Below are 18,602 nucleotides of genomic sequence, written 5' to 3'. Positions count from 1 at the left end.
TTGCAGCAGCAGCAAGCCGAAAAGTGCAGGCATGTGAGGGATCTAGAGGTTGACAGCATGTCTTCTTAACGGGAGTCCAGGTGGCCATCTCCACAAATGGACTTTTCAGAATCCTTGGGTGGCACCGTAGTCGGAAACCAGTTCTGGTTATCGTTTCTCGGCCTTTTGGCTAAGATCAAGTGTAGTATCTGTTCTTATCAGTTTAATATCTGATACGTCCCCTATCTGGGGACCATATATTAAATGGATTTTTAGAACAGGGAGATGGAAAAAGAGCTTGCTCTGTCCACTCCACGCATTGACCTGGTATTGCAGTATCTCCAGGACCGGTGCACCCCTTCTTTAATGCAGTTTCTAAAATCAGAAAGAATTGAATTCAATGCTTTTTGTTCATTTTGCTTGTTTGTCGGATTTTGGGATGGACTCTTTGGCTTTGCTTTTCTTCTCCTCATTGGATTTTTCATGTTAAAAGTTGCAGAAGCCAGATGACAAGCTCATTTTGGTTCAACTTCAGCAACTGTGCATTGCATTGCCATGTAATGTAATGTAATGCAATGCTATCTATCTAGCTCTCCCTCTATACTTCCTTTTGGATAAACAGACATATTAGGCAAGCATTTTGGAGCTTTCACCTAAATAACTACAGGTGGTGAGATAAGCTGCACAATATAATTGACCTTTCAGTATATTGTTGCACACACACCATCTATTTAGCAAATGCCCTTGTTATCAACAGCAGCCTTTTAAACTCACCTGAGCTAACAGGTATGTGAGCTGGTTACTCTGCTGCGCTTAAAATTTCTTTTTTGGTTTGCTACAATGCCTTTTCTGAAACGTTGTCTCCCTCTGCTGGAACACTGACTTCTTTCATTTAATGCCTGCAGACTATAAAAGAGAAACCAACCCAAAAAGTTTGGTTGATTAGTCTGTGGCATTCTTTTAAACTGTTGCTTATGGCGGTCTCTGTGAGCTTCTCAGTGACATTCAGCCATCCAGGTATCCCGCCTGCAGTAGACGGAATGTGGCAATGGAACGCTGGCTGCGCGTGTCATAATAGGCTCTGAGCCTTTATATACCTGCGCACAGCAGCAGCCACCTTCAGTCTGCTGCTGGACAGCCAGCAGCAGCAGCAGCAGGAGAGGTAATTAATCAGCAACCCTCCTGCTAAGGGTAGACAGCTGCTCGTTCCACCCCCCCCCCGCCTTAATTGGTTCTCCTCCCTTCCAACGGTGTTGAGGCGGGTGGGAACAGCCGGGGGTTGAGGGTACTGTGCTAAAAGAGGTGGAGTTATGCAGATCTAAAACGCGTGGATTGCAGCAGCAGCAAGCCGAAAAGTGCAGGCATGTGAGGGATCTAGAGGTTGACAGCATGTCTTCTTAACGGGAGTCCAGGTGGCCATCTCCACAAATGGACTTTTCAGAATCCTTGGGTGGCACCGTAGTCGGAAACCAATTCTGGTTATCGCTTCTCGGCCTTTTGGCTAAGATCAAGTGTAGTATCTGTTCTTATCAGTTTAATATCTGATACGTCCCCTATCTGGGGACCATATATTAAATGGATTTTTAGAACAGGGAGATGGAAAAAGAGCTTGCTCTGTCCACTCCACGCATTGACCTGGTATTGCAGTATCTCCAGGACCGGTGCACCCCTTCTTTAATGCAGTTTCTAAAATCAGAAAGAATTGAATTCAATGCTTTTTGTTCATTTTGCTTGTTTGTCGGATTTTGGGATGGACTCTTTGGCTTTGCTTTTCTTCTCCTCATTGGATTTTTCATGTTAAAAGTTGCAGAAGCCAGATGACAAGCTCATTTTGGTTCAACTTCAGCAACTGTGCATTGCATTGCCATGTAATGTAATGTAATGCAATGCTATCTATCTAGCTCTCCCTCTATACTTCCTTTTGGATAAACAGACATATTAGGCAAGCATTTTGGAGCTTTCACCTAAATAACTACAGGTGGTGAGATAAGCTGCACAATATAATTGACCTTTCAGTATATTGTTGCACACACACCATCTATTTAGCAAATGCCCTTGTTATCAACAGCAGCCTTTTAAACTCACCTGAGCTAACAGGTATGTGAGCTGGTTACTCTGCTGCGCTTAAAATTTCTTTTTTGGTTTGCTACAATGCCTTTTCTGAAACGTTGTCTCCCTCTGCTGGAACACTGACTTCTTTCATTTAATGCCTGCAGACTATAAAAGAGAAACCAACCCAAAAAGTTTGGTTGATTAGTCTGTGGCATTCTTTTAAACTGTTGCTTATGGCGGTCTCTGTGAGCTTCTCAGTGACATTCAGCCATCCAGGTATCCCGCCTGCAGTAGACGGAATGTGGCAATGGAACGCTGGCTGCGCGTGTCATAATAGGCTCTGAGCCTTTATATACCTGCGCACAGCAGCAGCCACCTTCAGTCTGCTGCTGGACAGCAAGCAGCAGCAGCAGCAGGAGAGGTAATTAATCAGCAACCCTCCTGCTAAGGGTAGACAGCTGCTCGTTCCACCCCCACCCCCCCGCCTTAATTGGTTCTCCTCCCTTCCAACGGTGTTGAGGCGGGTGGGAACAGCTGGGGGTTGAGGGTACTGTGCTAAAAGAGGTGGAGTTATGCAGATCTAAAACGCGTGGATTGCAGCAGCAGCAAGCCGAAAAGTGCAGGCATGTGAGGGATCTAGAGGTTGACAGCATGTCTTCTTAACGGGAGTCCAGGTGGCCATCTCCACAAATGGACTTTTCAGAATCCTTGGGTGGCACCGTAGTCGGAAACCAATTCTGGTTATCGCTTCTCGGCCTTTTGGCTAAGATCAAGTGTAGTATCTGTTCTTATCAGTTTAATATCTGATACGTCCCCTATCTGGGGACCATATATTAAATGGATTTTTAGAACAGGGAGATGGAAAAAGAGCTTGCTCTGTCCACTCCACGCATTGACCTGGTATTGCAGTATCTCCAGGACCGGTGCACCCCTTCTTTAATGCAGTTTCTAAAATCAGAAAGAATTGAATTCAATGCTTTTTGTTCATTTTGCTTGTTTGTCGGATTTTGGGATGGACTCTTTGGCTTTGCTTTTCTTCTCCTCATTGGATTTTTCATGTTAAAAGTTGCAGAAGCCAGATGACAAGCTCATTTTGGTTCAACTTCAGCAACTGTGCATTGCATTGCCATGTAATGTAATGTAATGCAATGCTATCTATCTAGCTCTCCCTCTATACTTCCTTTTGGATAAACAGACATATTAGGCAAGCATTTTGGAGCTTTCACCTAAATAACTACAGGTGGTGAGATAAGCTGCACAATATAATTGACCTTTCAGTATATTGTTGCACACACACCATCTATTTAGCAAATGCCCTTGTTATCAACAGCAGCCTTTTAAACTCACCTGAGCTAACAGGTATGTGAGCTGGTTACTCTGCTGCGCTTAAAATTTCTTTTTTGGTTTGCTGCAATGCCTTTTCTGAAACGTTGTCTCCCTCTGCTGGAACACTGACTTCTTTCATTTAATGCCTGCAGACTATAAAAGAGAAACCAACCCAAAAAGTTTGGTTGATTAGTCTGTGGCATTCTTTTAAACTGTTGCTTATGGCGGTCTCTGTGAGCTTCTCAGTGACATTCAGCCATCCAGGTATCCCGCCTGCAGTAGACGGAATGTGGCAATGGAACGCTGGCTGCGCGTGTCATAATAGGCTCTGAGCCTTTTTAAACCTGCGCACAGCAGCAGCCACCTTCAGTCTGCTGCTGGACAGCCAGCAGCAGCAGCAGCAGGAGAGGTAATTAATCAGCAACCCTCCTGCTAAGGGTAGACAGCTGCTCGTTCCACCCCCCCCCCCCCGCCTTAATTGGTTCTCCTCCCTTCCAACGGTGTTGAGGCGGGTGGGAACAGCCGGGGGTTGAGGGTACTGTGCTAAAAGAGGTGGAGTTATGCAGATCTAAAACGCGTGGATTGCAGCAGCAGCAAGCCGAAAAGTGCAGGCATGTGAGGGATCTAGAGGTTGACAGCATGTCTTCTTAACGGGAGTCCAGGTGGCCATCTCCACAAATGGACTTTTCAGAATCCTTGGGTGGCACCGTAGTCGGAAACCAATTCTGGTTATCGCTTCTCGGCCTTTTGGCTAAGATCAAGTGTAGTATCTGTTCTTATCAGTTTAATATCTGATACGTCCCCTATCTGGGGACCATATATTAAATGGATTTTTAGAACAGGGAGATGGAAAAAGAGCTTGCTCTGTCCACTCCACGCATTGACCTGGTATTGCAGTATCTCCAGGACCGGTGCACCCCTTCTTTAATGCAGTTTCTAAAATCAGAAAGAATTGAATTCAATGCTTTTTGTTCATTTTGCTTGTTTGTCGGATTTTGGGATGGACTCTTTGGCTTTGCTTTTCTTCTCCTCATTGGATTTTTCATGTTAAAAGTTGCAGAAGCCAGATGACAAGCTCATTTTGGTTCAACTTCAGCAACTGTGCATTGCATTGCCATGTAATGTAATGTAATGCAATGCTATCTATCTAGCTCTCCCTCTATACTTCCTTTTGGATAAACAGACATATTAGGCAAGCATTTTGGAGCTTTCACCTAAATAACTACAGGTGGTGAGATAAGCTGCACAATATAATTGACCTTTCAGTATATTGTTGCACACACACCATCTATTTAGCAAATGCCCTTGTTATCAACAGCAGCCTTTTAAACTCACCTGAGCTAACAGGTATGTGAGCTGGTTACTCTGCTGCGCTTAAAATTTCTTTTTTGGTTTGCTACAATGCCTTTTCTGAAACGTTGTCTCCCTCTGCTGGAACACTGACTTCTTTCATTTAATGCCTGCAGACTATAAAAGAGAAACCAACCCAAAAAGTTTGGTTGATTAGTCTGTGGCATTCTTTTAAACTGTTGCTTATGGCGGTCTCTGTGAGCTTCTCAGTGACATTCAGCCATCCAGGTATCCCGCCTGCAGTAGACGGAATGTGGCAATGGAACGCTGGCTGCGCGTGTCATAATAGGCTCTGAGCCTTTATATACCTGCGCACAGCAGCAGCCACCTTCAGTCTGCTGCTGGACAGCCAGCAGCAGCAGCAGCAGGAGAGGTAATTAATCAGCAACCCTCCTGCTAAGGGTAGACAGCTGCTCGTTCCACCCCCCCCCCCCCCGCCTTAATTGGTTCTCCTCCCTTCCAACGGTGTTGAGGCGGGTGGGAACAGCCGGGGGTTGAGGGTACTGTGCTAAAAGAGGTGGAGTTATGCAGATCTAAAACGCGTGGATTGCAGCAGCAGCAAGCCGAAAAGTGCAGGCATGTGAGGGATCTAGAGGTTGACAGCATGTCTTCTTAACGGGAGTCCAGGTGGCCATCTCCACAAATGGACTTTTCAGAATCCTTGGGTGGCACCGTAGTCGGAAACCAATTCTGGTTATCGCTTCTCGGCCTTTTGGCTAAGATCAAGTGTAGTATCTGTTCTTATCAGTTTAATATCTGATACGTCCCCTATCTGGGGACCATATATTAAATGGATTTTTAGAACAGGGAGATGGAAAAAGAGCTTGCTCTGTCCACTCCACGCATTGACCTGGTATTGCAGTATCTCCAGGACCGGTGCACCCCTTCTTTAATGCAGTTTCTAAAATCAGAAAGAATTGAATTCAATGCTTTTTGTTCATTTTGCTTGTTTGTCGGATTTTGGGATGGACTCTTTGGCTTTGCTTTTCTTCTCCTCATTGGATTTTTCATGTTAAAAGTTGCAGAAGCCAGATGACAAGCTCATTTTGGTTCAACTTCAGCAACTGTGCATTGCATTGCCATGTAATGTAATGTAATGCAATGCTATCTATCTAGCTCTCCCTCTATACTTCCTTTTGGATAAACAGACATATTAGGCAAGCATTTTGGAGCTTTCACCTAAATAACTACAGGTGGTGAGATAAGCTGCACAATATAATTGACCTTTCAGTATATTGTTGCACACACACCATCTATTTAGCAAATGCCCTTGTTATCAACAGCAGCCTTTTAAACTCACCTGAGCTAACAGGTATGTGAGCTGGTTACTCTGCTGCGCTTAAAATTTCTTTTTCGGTTTGCTACAATGCCTTTTCTGAAACGTTGTCTCCCTCTGCTGGAACACTGACTTCTTTCATTTAATGCCTGCAGACTATAAAAGAGAAACCAACCCAAAAAGTTTGGTTGATTAGTATGTGGCATTCTTTTAAACTGTTGCTTATGGCGGTCTCTGTGAGCTTCTCAGTGACATTCAGCCATCCAGGTATCCCGCCTGCAGTAGACGGAATGTGGCAATGGAACGCTGGCTGCGCGTGTCATAATAGGCTCTGAGCCTTTATATACCTGCGCACAGCAGCAGCCACCTTCAGTCTGCTGCTGGACAGCCAGCAGCAGCAGCAGGAGAGGTAATTAATCAGCAACCCTCCTGCTAAGGGTAGACAGCTGCTCGTTCCACCCCCCCCCCCCGCCTTAATTGGTTCTCCTCTCTTCCAACGGTGTTGAGGCGGGTGGGAACAGCCGGGGGTTAAGGGTACTGTGCTAAAAGAGGTGGAGTTATGCAGATCTAAAACGCGTGGATTGCAGCAGCAGCAAGCCGAAAAGTGCAGGCATGTGAGGGATCTAGAGGTTGACAGCATGTCCTCTTAACGGGAGTCCAGGTGGCCATCTCCACAAATGGACTTTTCAGAATCCTTGGGTGGCACCGTAGTCGGAAACCAATTCTGGTTATCGCTTCTCGGCCTTTTGGCTAAGATCAAGTGTAGTATCTGTTCTTATCAGTTTAATATCTGATACGTCCCCTATCTGGGGACCATATATTAAATGGATTTTTAGAACAGGGAGATGGAAAAAGAGCTTGCTCTGTCCACTCCACGCATTGACCTGGTATTGCAGTATCTCCAGGACCGGTGCACCCCTTCTTTAATGCAGTTTCTAAAATCAGAAAGAATTGAATTCAATGCTTTTTGTTCATTTTGCTTGTTTGTCGGATTTTGGGATGGACTCTTTGGCTTTGCTTTTCTTCTCCTCATTGGATTTTTCATGTTAAAAGTTGCAGAAGCCAGATGACAAGCTCATTTTGGTTCAACTTCAGCAACTGTGCATTGCATTGCCATGTAATGTAATGTAATGCAATGCTATCTATCTAGCTCTCCCTCTATACTTCCTTTTGGATAAACAGACATATTAGGCAAGCATTTTGGAGCTTTCACCTAAATAACTACAGGTGGTGAGATAAGCTGCACAATATAATTGACCTTTCAGTATATTGTTGCACACACACCATCTATTTAGCAAATGCCCTTGTTATCAACAGCAGCCTTTTAAACTCACCTGAGCTAACAGGTATGTGAGCTGGTTACTCTGCTGCGCTTAAAATTTCTTTTTTGGTTTGCTACAATGCCTTTTCTGAAACGTTGTCTCCCTCTGCTGGAACACTGACTTCTTTCATTTAATGCCTGCAGACTATAAAAGAGAAACCAACCCAAAAAGTTTGGTTGATTAGTCTGTGGCATTCTTTTAAACTGTTGCTTATGGCGGTCTCTGTGAGCTTCTCAGTGACATTCAGCCATCCAGGTATCCCGCCTGCAGTAGACGGAATGTGGCAATGGAACGCTGGCTGCGCGTGTCATAATAGGCTCTGAGCCTTTATATACCTGCGCACAGCAGCAGCCACCTTCAGTCTGCTGCTGGACAGCCAGCAGCAGCAGCAGCAGGAGAGGTAATTAATCAGCAACCCTCCTGCTAAGGGTAGACAGCTGCTCGTTCCACCCCCCCCCCCCGCCTTAATTGGTTCTCCTCCCTTCCAACGGTGTTGAGGCGGGTGGGAACAGCCGGGGGTTGAGGGTACTGTGCTAAAAGAGGTGGAGTTATGCAGATCTAAAACGCGTGGATTGCAGCAGCAGCAAGCCGAAAAGTGCAGGCATGTGAGGGATCTAGAGGTTGACAGCATGTCTTCTTAACGGGAGTCCAGGTGGCCATCTCCACAAATGGACTTTTCAGAATCCTTGGGTGGCACCGTAGTCAGAAACCAATTCTGGTTATCGCTTCTCGGCCTTTTGGCTAAGATCAAGTGTAGTATCTTTCGAAAAGTCGGTTTTGGATGTTGGCCGCCCTAGTAGATTGATACATTATGCACACTGGGGTTTAGGCGCTTGTTAGTACGCCAGGTGGCTAATATAGTCATCTGGTGGAAAGCATGGCCCCCCAGGATCGACGCCATTGGGCCGGGGAAGATCGAAAGCCCGAAGTGTGAAGTGCCCCAGGAGTGGTGACCCTGGGGTGCCTTAACTCACTGGGATTGGGAACCCCACTTGAGTTTATGGCACATTTGCACAAGCACTTCAATATTTCTTTCTTCGCACACACCCTTATTCTGGGCCTTCTGGCCTTAGGATGGGGAATTTTTTCAATTCCCGGTCGAAGGTCCGGGCAGTATTATACTGTGAAACCTTCACTATTTATTTAATTTCTTTGTCACTGTGTGTCCACTTATTCACGTGTGTCACGTCCTACTAGGATTTTGTCGGGATGCGGTTCCCTTATGGGTTCCTCTCTTGGCAGGTCTAGGGGGGGAGTGTGTGGCCATCAGGTTCCGCTCCCCCCTGAACCCCCCTGGCTCTCCTCTTTCGGGAGGAGAGCATTGTTGGCTCCCCTCTTCCGGGAGGGGAGCACAGTCTTTGGCTCCCAGTGCCTTGCTCGGGTGAGAACTCGGGCAGGTGCTGGGGGTAAGATTGGGTCGCCTCTGGCTTCGGCTGGAGGTGGCTATTTGTCCCTGTTCCTCGCTGTGGCCTTCTGGCTCGGAGGGACGGGGAATGGTTTGGGGGACCCTTCTCCTTTTGGAGAGGGTATCAAGAAGACCAGCATCCTAGTGCACTTTTTTTGTGGCACTTGTCACTTTTTTAAGCGCACTCGGGTTTTGTACACGAATTCGGGCTTTCAAAAAAAAAAAAAATCTGTTCTTATCAGTTTAATATCTGATACGTCCCCTATCTGGGGACCATATATTAAATGGATTTTTAGAACAGGGAGATGGAAAAAGAGCTTGCTCTGTCCACTCCACGCATTGACCTGGTATTGCAGTATCTCCAGGACCGGTGCACCTCTTCTTTAATGCAGTTTCTAAAATCAGAAAGAATTGAATTCAATGCTTTTTGTTCATTTTGCTTCTTTGTCGGATTTTGGGATGGACTCTTTGGCTTTGCTTTTCTTCTCCTCATTGGACTTTTCATGTTAAAAGTTGCAGAAGCCAGATGACAAGCTCATTTTGGTTCAACTTCAGCAACTGTGCATTGCATTGCCATGTAATGTAATGTAATGCAATGCTATCTATCTAGCTCTCCCTCTATACTTCCTTTTGGATAAACAGACATATTAGGCAAGCATTTTGGAGCTTTCACCTAAATAACTACAGGTGGTGAGATAAGCTGCACAATATAATTGACCTTTCAGTATATTGTTGCACACACACCATCTATTTAGCAAATGCCCTTGTTATCAACAGCAGCCTTTTAAACTCACCTGAGCTAACAGGTATGTGAGCTGGTTACTCTGCTGCGCTTAAAATTTCTTTTTTGGTTTGCTACAATGCCTTTTCTGAAACGTTGTCTCCCTCTGCTGGAACACTGACTTCTTTCATTTAATGCCTGCAGACTATAAAAGAGAAACCAACCCAAAAAGTTTGGTTGATTAGTCTGTGGCATTCTTTTAAACTGTTGCTTATGGCGGTCTCTGTGAGCTTCTCAGTGACATTCAGCCATCCAGGTATCCCGCCTGCAGTAGACGGAATGTGGCAATGGAACGCTGGCTGCGCGTGTCATAATAGGCTCTGAGCCTTTATATACCTGCGCACAGCAGCAGCCACCTTCAGTCTGCTGCTGGACAGCCAGCAGCAGCAGCAGCAGGAGAGGTAATTAATCAGCAACCCTCCTGCTAAGGGTAGACAGCTGCTCGTTCCACCCCCCCCCCCGCCTTAATTGGTTCTCCTCCCTTCCAACGGTGTTGAGGCGGGTGGGAACAGCCGGGGGTTGAGGGTACTGTGCTAAAAGAGGTGGAGTTATGCAGATCTAAAACGCGTGGATTGCAGCAGCAGCAAGCCGAAAAGTGCAGGCATGTGAGGGATCTAGAGGTTGACAGCATGTCTTCTTAACGGGAGTCCAGGTGGCCATCTCCACAAATGGACTTTTCAGAATCCTTGGGTGGCACCGTAGTCGGAAACCAATTCTGGTTATCGCTTCTCGGCCTTTTGGCTAAGATCAAGTGTAGTATCTGTTCTTATCAGTTTAATATCTGATACGTCCCCTATCTGGGGACCATATATTAGATGGATTTTTAGAACAGGGAGATGGAAAAAGAGCTTGCTCTGTCCACTCCACGCATTGACCTGGTATTGCAGTATCTCCAGGACCGGTGCACCCCTTCTTTAATGCAGTTTCTAAAATCAGAAAGAATTGAATTCAATGCTTTTTGTTCATTTTGCTTGTTTGTCGGATTTTGGGATGGACTCTTTGGCTTTGCTTTTCTTCTCCTCATTGGATTTTTCATGTTAAAAGTTGCAGAAGCCAGATGACAAGCTCATTTTGGTTCAACTTCAGCAACTGTGCATTGCATTGCCATGTAATGTAATGTAATGCAATGCTATCTATCTAGCTCTCCCTCTATACTTTCTTTTGGATAAACAGACATATTAGGCAAGCATTTTGGAGCTTTCACCTAAATAACTACAGGTGGTGAGATAAGCTGCACAATATAATTGACCTTTCAGTATATTGTTGCACACACACCATCTATTTAGCAAATGCCCTTGTTATCAACAGCAGCCTTTTAAACTCACCTGAGCTAACAGGTATGTGAGCTGGTTACTCTGCTGCGCTTAAAATTTCTTTTTTGGTTTGCTACAATGCCTTTTCTGAAACGTTGTCTCCCTCTGCTGGAACACTGACTTCTTTCATTTAATGCCTGCAGACTATAAAAGAGAAACCAACCCAAAAAGTTTGGTTGATTAGTCTGTGGCATTCTTTTAAACTGTTGCTTATGGCGGTCTCTGTGAGCTTCTCAGTGACATTCAGCCATCCAGGTATCCCGCCTGCAGTAGACGGAATGTGGCAATGGAACGCTGGCTGCGCGTGTCATAATAGGCTCTGAGCCTTTATATACCTGCGCACAGCAGCAGCCACCTTCAGTCTGCTGCTGGACAGCCAGCAGCAGCAGCAGCAGGAGAGGTAATTAATCAGCAACCCTCCTGCTAAGGGTAGACAGCTGCTCGTTCCACCCCCCCCCCCGCCTTAATTGGTTCTCCTCCCTTCCAACGGTGTTGAGGCGGGTGGGAACAGCCGGGGGTTGAGGGTACTGTGCTAAAAGAGGTGGAGTTATGCAGATCTAAAACGCGTGGATTGCAGCAGCAGCAAGCCGAAAAGTGCAGGCATGTGAGGGATCTAGAGGTTGACAGCATGTCTTCTTAACGGGAGTCCAGGTGGCCATCTCCACAAATGGACTTTTCAGAATCCTTGGGTGGCACCGTAGTCGGAAACCAATTCTGGTTATCGCTTCTCGGCCTTTTGGCTAAGATCAAGTGTAGTATCTGTTCTTATCAGTTTAATATCTGATACGTCCCCTATCTGGGGACCATATATTAAATGGATTTTTAGAACTGGGAGATGGAAAAAGAGCTTGCTCTGTCCACTCCACGCATTGACCTGGTATTGCAGTATCTCCAGGACCGGTGCACCCCTTCTTTAATGCAGTTTCTAAAATCAGAAAGAATTGAATTCAATGCTTTTTGTTCATTTTGCTTGTTTGTCGGATTTTGGGATGGACTCTTTGGCTTTGCTTTTCTTCTCCTCATTGGATTTTTCATGTTAAAAGTTGCAGAAGCCAGATGACAAGCTCATTTTGGTTCAACTTCAGCAACTGTGCATTGCATTGCCATGTAATGTAATGTAATGCAATGCTATCTATCTAGCTCTCCCTCTATACTTCCTTTTGGATAAACAGACATATTAGGCAAGCATTTTGGAGCTTTCACCTAAATAACTACAGGTGGTGAGATAAGCTGCACAATATAATTGACCTTTCAGTATATTGTTGCACACACACCATCTATTTAGCAAATGCCCTTGTTATCAACAGCAGCCTTTTAAACTCACCTGAGCTAACAGGTATGTGAGCTGGTTACTCTGCTGCGCTTAAAATTTCTTTTTTGGTTTGCTACAATGCCTTTTCTGAAACGTTGTCTCCCTCTGCTGGAACACTGACTTCTTTCATTTAATGGCTGCAGACTATAAAAGAGAAACCAACCCAAAAAGTTTGGTTGATTAGTCTGTGGCATTCTTTTAAACTGTTGCTTATGGCGGTCTCTGTGAGCTTCTCAGTGACATTCAGCCATCCAGGTATCCCGCCTGCAGTAGACGGAATGTGGCAATGGAACGCTGGCTGCGCGTGTCATAATAGGCTCTGAGCCTTTATATACCTGCGCACAGCAGCAGCCACCTTCAGTCTGCTGCTGGACAGCCAGCAGCAGCAGCAGCAGGAGAGGTAATTAATCAGCAATCCTCCTGCTAAGGGTAGACAGCTGCTCGTTCCACCCCCCCCCCCGCCTTAATTGGTTCTCCTCCCTTCCAACGGTGTTGAGGCGGGTGGGAACAGCCGGGGGTTGAGGGTACTGTGCTAAAAGAGGTGGAGTTATGCAGATCTAAAACGCGTGGATTGCAGCAGCAGCAAGCCGAAAAGTGCAGGCATGTGAGGGATCTAGAGGTTGACAGCATGTCTTCTTAACAGGAGTCCAGGTGGCCATCTCCACAAATGGACTTTTCAGAATCCTTGGGTGGCACCGTAGTCGGAAACCAATTCTGGTTATCGCTTCTCGGCCTTTTGGCTAAGATCAAGTGTAGTATCTGTTCTTATCAGTTTAATATCTGATACGTCCCCTATCTGGGGACCATATATTAAATGGATTTTTAGAACAGGGAGATGGAAAAAGAGCTTGCTCTGTCCACTCCACGCATTGACCTGGTATTGCAGTATCTCCAGGACCGGTGCACCCCTTCTTTAATGCAGTTTCTAAAATCAGAAAGAATTGAATTCAATGCTTTTTGTTCATTTTGCTTGTTTGTCGGATTTTGGGATGGACTCTTTGGCTTTGCTTTTCTTCTCCTCATTGGATTTTTCATGTTAAAAGTTGCAGAAGCCAGATGACAAGCTCATTTTGGTTCAACTTCAGCAACTGTGCATTGCATTGCCATGTAATGTAATGTAATGCAATGCTATCTATCTAGCTCTCCCTCTATACTTCCTTTTGGATAAACAGACATATTAGGCAAGCATTTTGGAGCTTTCACCTAAATAACTACAGGTGGTGAGATAAGCTGCACAATATAATTGACCTTTCAGTATATTGTTGCACACACACCATCTATTTAGCAAATGCCCTTGTTATCAACAGCAGCCTTTTAAACTCACCTGAGCTAACAGGTATGTGAGCTGGTTACTCTGCTGCGCTTAAAATTTCTTTTTTGGTTTGCTACAATGCCTTTTCTGAAACGTTGTCTCCCTCTGCTGGAACACTGACTTCTTTCATTTAATGGCTGCAGACTATAAAAGAGAAACCAACCCAAAAAGTTTGGTTGATTAGTCTGTGGCATTCTTTTAAACTGTTGCTTATGGCGGTCTCTGTGAGCTTCTCAGTGACATTCAGCCATCCAGGTATCCCGCCTGCAGTAGACGGAATGTGGCAATGGAACGCTGGCTGCGCGTGTCATAATAGGCTCTGAGCCTTTATATACCTGCGCACAGCAGCAGCCACCTTCAGTCTGCTGCTGGACAGCCAGCAGCAGCAGCAGCAGGAGAGGTAATTAATCAGCAATCCTCCTGCTAAGGGTAGACAGCTGCTCGTTCCACCCCCCCCCCCGCCTTAATTGGTTCTCCTCCCTTCCAACGGTGTTGAGGCGGGTGGGAACAGCCGGGGGTTGAGGGTACTGTGCTAAAAGAGGTGGAGTTATGCAGATCTAAAACGCGTGGATTGCAGCAGCAGCAAGCCGAAAAGTGCAGGCATGTGAGGGATCTAGAGGTTGACAGCATGTCTTCTTAACAGGAGTCCAGGTGGCCATCTCCACAAATGGACTTTTCAGAATCCTTGGGTGGCACCGTAGTCGGAAACCAATTCTGGTTATCGCTTCTCGGCCTTTTGGCTAAGATCAAGTGTAGTATCTGTTCTTATCAGTTTAATATCTGATACGTCCCCTATCTGGGGACCATATATTAAATGGATTTTTAGAACAGGGAGATGGAAAAAGAGCTTGCTCTGTCCACTCCACGCATTGACCTGGTATTGCAGTATCTCCAGGACCGGTGCACCCCTTCTTTAATGCAGTTTCTAAAATCAGAAAGAATTGAATTCAATGCTTTTTGTTCATTTTGCTTGTTTGTCGGATTTTGGGATGGACTCTTTGGCTTTGCTTTTCTTCTCCTCATTGGATTTTTCATGTTAAAAGTTGCAGAAGCCAGATGACAAGCTCATTTTGGTTCAACTTCAGCAACTGTGCATTGCATTGCCATGTAATGTAATGTAATGCAATGCTATCTATCTAGCTCTCCCTCTATACTTCCTTTTGGATAAACAGACATATTAGGCAAGCATTTTGGAGCTTTCACCTAAATAACTACAGGTGGTGAGATAAGCTGCACAATATAATTGACCTTTCAGTATATTGTTGCACACACACCATCTATTTAGCAAATGCCCTTGTTATCAACAGCAGCCTTTTAAACTCACCTGAGCTAACAGGTATGTGAGCTGGTTACTCTGCTGCGCTTAAAATTTCTTTTTTGGTTTGCTACAATGCCTTTTCTGAAACGTTGTCTCCCTCTGCTGGAACACTGACTTCTTTCATTTAATGCCTGCAGACTATAAAAGAGAAACCAACCCAAAAAGTTTGGTTGATTAGTCTGTGGCATTCTTTTAAACTGTTGCTTATGGCGGTCTCTGTGAGCTTCTCAGTGACATTCAGCCATCCAGGTATCCCGCCTGCAGTAGACGGAATGTGGCAATGGAACGCTGGCTGCGCGTGTCATAATAGGCTCTGAGCCTTTATATACCTGCGCACAGCAGCAGCCACCTTCAGTCTGCTGCTGGACAGCCAGCAGCAGCTGCAGCAGGAGAGGTAATTAATCAGCAACCCTCCTGCTAAGGGTAGACAGCTGCTCGTTCCACCCCCCCCCCGGCCTTAATTGGTTCTCCTCCCTTCCAACGGTGTTGAGGCGGGTGGGAACAGCCGGGGGTTGAGGGTACTGTGCTAAAAGAGGTGGAGTTATGCAGATCTAAAACGCGTGGATTGCAGCAGCAGCAAGCCGAAAAGTGCAGGCATGTGAGGGATCTAGAGGTTGACAGCATGTCTTCTTAACGGGAGTCCAGGTGGCCATCTCCACAAATGGACTTTTCAGAATCCTTGGGTGGCACCGTAGTCGGAAACCAATTCTGGTTATCGCTTCTCGGCCTTTTGGCTAAGATCAAGTGTAGTATCTGTTCTTATCAGTTTAATATCTGATACGTCCCCTATCTGGGGACCATATATTAAATGGATTTTTAGAACAGGGAGATGGAAAAAGAGCTTGCTCTGTCCACTCCACGCATTGACCTGGTATTGCAGTATCTCCAGGACCGGTGCACCCCTTCTTTAATGCAGTTTCTAAAATCAGAAAGAATTGAATTCAATGCTTTTTGTTCATTTTGCTTGTTTGTCGGATTTTGGGATGGACTATTTGGCTTTGCTTTTCTTCTCCTCATTGGATTTTTCATGTTAAAAGTTGCAGAAGCCAGATGACAAGCTCATTTTGGTTCAACTTCAGCAACTGTGCATTGCATTGCCATGTAATGTAATGTAATGCAATGCTATCTATCTAGCTCTCCCTCTATACTTCCTTTTGGATAAACAGACATATTAGGCAAGCATTTTGGAGCTTTCACCTAAATAACTACAGGTGGTGAGATAAGCTGCACAATATAATTGACCTTTCAGTATATTGTTGCACACACACCATCTATTTAGCAAATGCCCTTGTTATCAACAGCAGCCTTTTAAACTCACCTGAGCTAACAGGTATGTGAGCTGGTTACTCTGCTGCGCTTAAAATTTCTTTTTTGGTTTGCTACAATGCCTTTTCTGAAACGTTGTCTCCCTCTGCTGGAACACTGACTTCTTTCATTTAATGCCTGCAGACTATAAAAGAGAAACCAACCCAAAAAGTTTGGTTGATTAGTCTGTGGCATTCTTTTAAACTGTTGCTTATGGCGATCTCTGTGAGCTTCTCAGTGACATTCAGCCATCCAGGTATCCCGCCTGCAGTAGACGGAATGTGGCAATGGAACGCTGGCTGCGCGTGTCATAATAGGCTCTGAGCCTTTATATACCTGCGCACAGCAGCAGCCACCTTCAGTCTGCTGCTGGACAGCCAGCAGCAGCAGCAGCAGGAGAGGTAATTAATCAGCAACCCTCCTTCTAAGGGTAGACAGCTGCTCGTTCCACCCCCCCCCCCCGCCTTAATTGGTTCTCCTCCCTTCCAACGGTGTTGAGGCGGGTGGGAACAGCCGGGGGTTGAGGGTACTGTGCTAAAAGAGGTGGAGTTATGCAGATCTAAAACGCGTGGATTGCAGCAGCAGCAAGCCGAAAAGAGCAGGCATGTGAGGGATCTAGAGGTTGACAGCATGTCTTCTTAACGGGAGTCCAGGTGGCCATCTCCACAAATGGACTTTTCAGAATCCTTGGGTGGCACCGTAGTCGGAAACCAATTCTGGTTATCGCTTCTCGGCCTTTTGGCTAAGATCAAGTGTAGTATCTGTTCTTATCAATTTAATATCTGATACGTCCCCTATCTGGGGACCATATATTAAATGGATTTTTAGAACAGGGAGATGGAAAAAGAGCTTGCTCTGTCCACTCCACGCATTGACCTGGTATTGCAGTATCTCCAGGACCGGTGCACCCCTTCTTTAATGCAGTTTCTAAAATCAGAAAGAATTGAATTCAATGCTTTTTGTTCATTTTGCTTGTTTGTCGGATTTTGGGATGGACTCTTTGGCTTTGCTTTTCTTCTCCTCATTGGATTTTTCATGTTAAAAGTTGCAGAAGCCAGATGACAAGCTCATTTTGGTTCAACTTCAGCAACTGTGCATTGCATTGCCATGTAATGTAATGTAATGCAATGCTATCTATCTAGCTCTCCCTCTATACTTCCTTTTGGATAAACAGACATATTAGGCAAGCATTTTGGAGCTTTCACCTAAATAACTACAGGTGGTGAGATAAGCTGCACAATATAATTGACCTTTCAGTATATTGTTGCACACACACCATCTATTTAGCAAATGCCCTTGTTATCAACAGCAGCCTTTTAAACTCACCTGAGCTAACAGGTATGTGAGCTGGTTACTCTGCTGCGCTTAAAATTTCTTTTTTGGTTTGCTACAATGCCTTTTCTGAAACGTTGTCTCCCTCTGCTGGAACACTGACTTCTTTCATTTAATGCCTGCAGACTATAAAAGAGAAACCAACCCAAAAAGTTTGGTTGATTAGTCTGTGGCATTCTTTTAAACTGTTGCTTATGGCGGTCTCTGTGAGCTTCTCAGTGACATTCAGCCATCCAGGTATCCCGCCTGCAGTAGACGGAATGTGGCAATGGAACGCTGGCTGCGCGTGTCATAATAGGCTCTGAGCCTTTATATACCTGACGCGCCCCCTGGGACATATTCCTTTCTTTCAGGGGAATACCCGGAGCCGGATCAGATGGGGGTTGTAGTCTCCGAGTGGCTGTGACCCGGTCCGTGCCCAGGGCGTCAAACTCAGTTGTATGTGGCAGTCCTACAGATGTTATTAAGTTCTTTATTGTCGACTACGCCACCCGTTGTGTTGCGGTCACTGTGGCCGCCGCTGCAGCAGGGTCCGCTGAGGCTGATGGTGTTGGTGCAGCTTGATAGGATAACCCCCAACGGGAGGGGTATAGCCTCAGGGGGATCAGGTGCAGAGGATGGGGGTTGTGGTGGTGCAGTGTAGACGGCAATCAGAGACAGAGTCGGGTTGTGCAGTTTAGGGTATTTACTTACTGCTGATTTTCCCGGTCACTCTAGCTTCAAGTGACCACCCGAGCCGTGCTGCGTCCACCAGGTCCTGGATTCAGCCAACCCCCAAATAAGTCCGGAGCGTGACCCTGAGCTCTCCTTCTGTCGTTTCCTCTGGCCGTCCCCACCAGTGATCCACCTAGGTCCAGCTCCCTCGGGCCTTCTGTTGGGAGACCCTTGGCCTTGGGTTCCCTGACCCTCCACGTGGTATGCCTTCGGGGTGGATGTGGTGGGTGGCCGTGGCAGATGCTGCCCACGGCCTCCGGTCTCTGGCTAGGGTGTGCTTCTGCCCCCACCAGTTTGGGATCCGGTACCCTGTGCCGACTCTTCACCCGGGGATTTAATTTGGGTTCTTGGAGTCCTCTTTTCTGTTTCCCCCTCTGGGTCTTTCCTTCTCTTGCTCCTCTCTCACTCTGGGTCTCTCTCTTCTCCTCTGCTCGCTGACTTACTCTCTGCAACTGACCCTGTTCTTAGTTGGTGCCCACCTTATATATCCCTCTATGTGTGAGCT

General features: G+C 45.9%; 12 non-coding genes and 2 pseudogenes across 12 annotated transcripts; all 14 read left to right on the top strand.

Moving 5' to 3' along the window:
- The first annotated feature begins 149 nt into the window (after nucleotides 1-149).
- LOC141184264 (U2 spliceosomal RNA) lies at nucleotides 150-340 on the top strand. Its single transcript, XR_012259035.1, has one exon. It is a non-coding gene; the product is annotated as a U2 spliceosomal RNA (small nuclear RNA).
- A 1,120-nt stretch (nucleotides 341-1,460) lies between these two features.
- LOC141190544 (U2 spliceosomal RNA) lies at nucleotides 1,461-1,651 on the top strand. The gene has a single exon (XR_012264568.1). It is a non-coding gene; the product is annotated as a U2 spliceosomal RNA (small nuclear RNA).
- Nucleotides 1,652-2,774: 1,123 nt separating this feature from the next.
- LOC141190543 (U2 spliceosomal RNA) lies at nucleotides 2,775-2,965 on the top strand. The gene has a single exon (XR_012264567.1). It is a non-coding gene; the product is annotated as a U2 spliceosomal RNA (small nuclear RNA).
- Nucleotides 2,966-4,088: 1,123 nt separating this feature from the next.
- On the top strand, nucleotides 4,089-4,279 carry LOC141190542 (U2 spliceosomal RNA). The gene has a single exon (XR_012264566.1). It is a non-coding gene; the product is annotated as a U2 spliceosomal RNA (small nuclear RNA).
- A 1,124-nt stretch (nucleotides 4,280-5,403) lies between these two features.
- On the top strand, nucleotides 5,404-5,594 carry LOC141190541 (U2 spliceosomal RNA). Its single transcript, XR_012264565.1, has one exon. It is a non-coding gene; the product is annotated as a U2 spliceosomal RNA (small nuclear RNA).
- Nucleotides 5,595-6,713: 1,119 nt separating this feature from the next.
- Nucleotides 6,714-6,904, top strand: LOC141190540 (U2 spliceosomal RNA). Its single transcript, XR_012264564.1, has one exon. It is a non-coding gene; the product is annotated as a U2 spliceosomal RNA (small nuclear RNA).
- Nucleotides 6,905-8,026: 1,122 nt separating this feature from the next.
- Nucleotides 8,027-8,118, top strand: LOC141186168 (U2 spliceosomal RNA; annotated as a pseudogene).
- Nucleotides 8,119-8,913: 795 nt separating this feature from the next.
- On the top strand, nucleotides 8,914-9,091 carry LOC141185947 (U2 spliceosomal RNA; annotated as a pseudogene).
- Nucleotides 9,092-10,212: 1,121 nt separating this feature from the next.
- On the top strand, nucleotides 10,213-10,403 carry LOC141184430 (U2 spliceosomal RNA). Its single transcript, XR_012259185.1, has one exon. It is a non-coding gene; the product is annotated as a U2 spliceosomal RNA (small nuclear RNA).
- A 1,121-nt stretch (nucleotides 10,404-11,524) lies between these two features.
- On the top strand, nucleotides 11,525-11,715 carry LOC141187227 (U2 spliceosomal RNA). Its single transcript, XR_012261433.1, has one exon. It is a non-coding gene; the product is annotated as a U2 spliceosomal RNA (small nuclear RNA).
- Nucleotides 11,716-12,836: 1,121 nt separating this feature from the next.
- On the top strand, nucleotides 12,837-13,027 carry LOC141190539 (U2 spliceosomal RNA). Its single transcript, XR_012264563.1, has one exon. It is a non-coding gene; the product is annotated as a U2 spliceosomal RNA (small nuclear RNA).
- A 1,121-nt stretch (nucleotides 13,028-14,148) lies between these two features.
- Nucleotides 14,149-14,339, top strand: LOC141190538 (U2 spliceosomal RNA). Its single transcript, XR_012264562.1, has one exon. It is a non-coding gene; the product is annotated as a U2 spliceosomal RNA (small nuclear RNA).
- Nucleotides 14,340-15,460: 1,121 nt separating this feature from the next.
- On the top strand, nucleotides 15,461-15,651 carry LOC141190537 (U2 spliceosomal RNA). The gene has a single exon (XR_012264561.1). It is a non-coding gene; the product is annotated as a U2 spliceosomal RNA (small nuclear RNA).
- A 1,122-nt stretch (nucleotides 15,652-16,773) lies between these two features.
- LOC141185231 (U2 spliceosomal RNA) lies at nucleotides 16,774-16,964 on the top strand. Its single transcript, XR_012259913.1, has one exon. It is a non-coding gene; the product is annotated as a U2 spliceosomal RNA (small nuclear RNA).
- Nucleotides 16,965-18,602: the final 1,638 nt, after the last annotated feature.

Source organism: Phyllobates terribilis, unplaced genomic scaffold (genome assembly GCF_046119375.1).
Source record: "Phyllobates terribilis strain yellow unplaced genomic scaffold, ASM4611937v1 Scaffold_40__1_contigs__length_11209783, whole genome shotgun sequence".
In the NCBI taxonomy this organism is placed as follows: domain Eukaryota; kingdom Metazoa; phylum Chordata; class Amphibia; order Anura; family Dendrobatidae; genus Phyllobates; species Phyllobates terribilis.
This window is presented reverse-complemented; position numbering and strand designations above follow the sequence as displayed.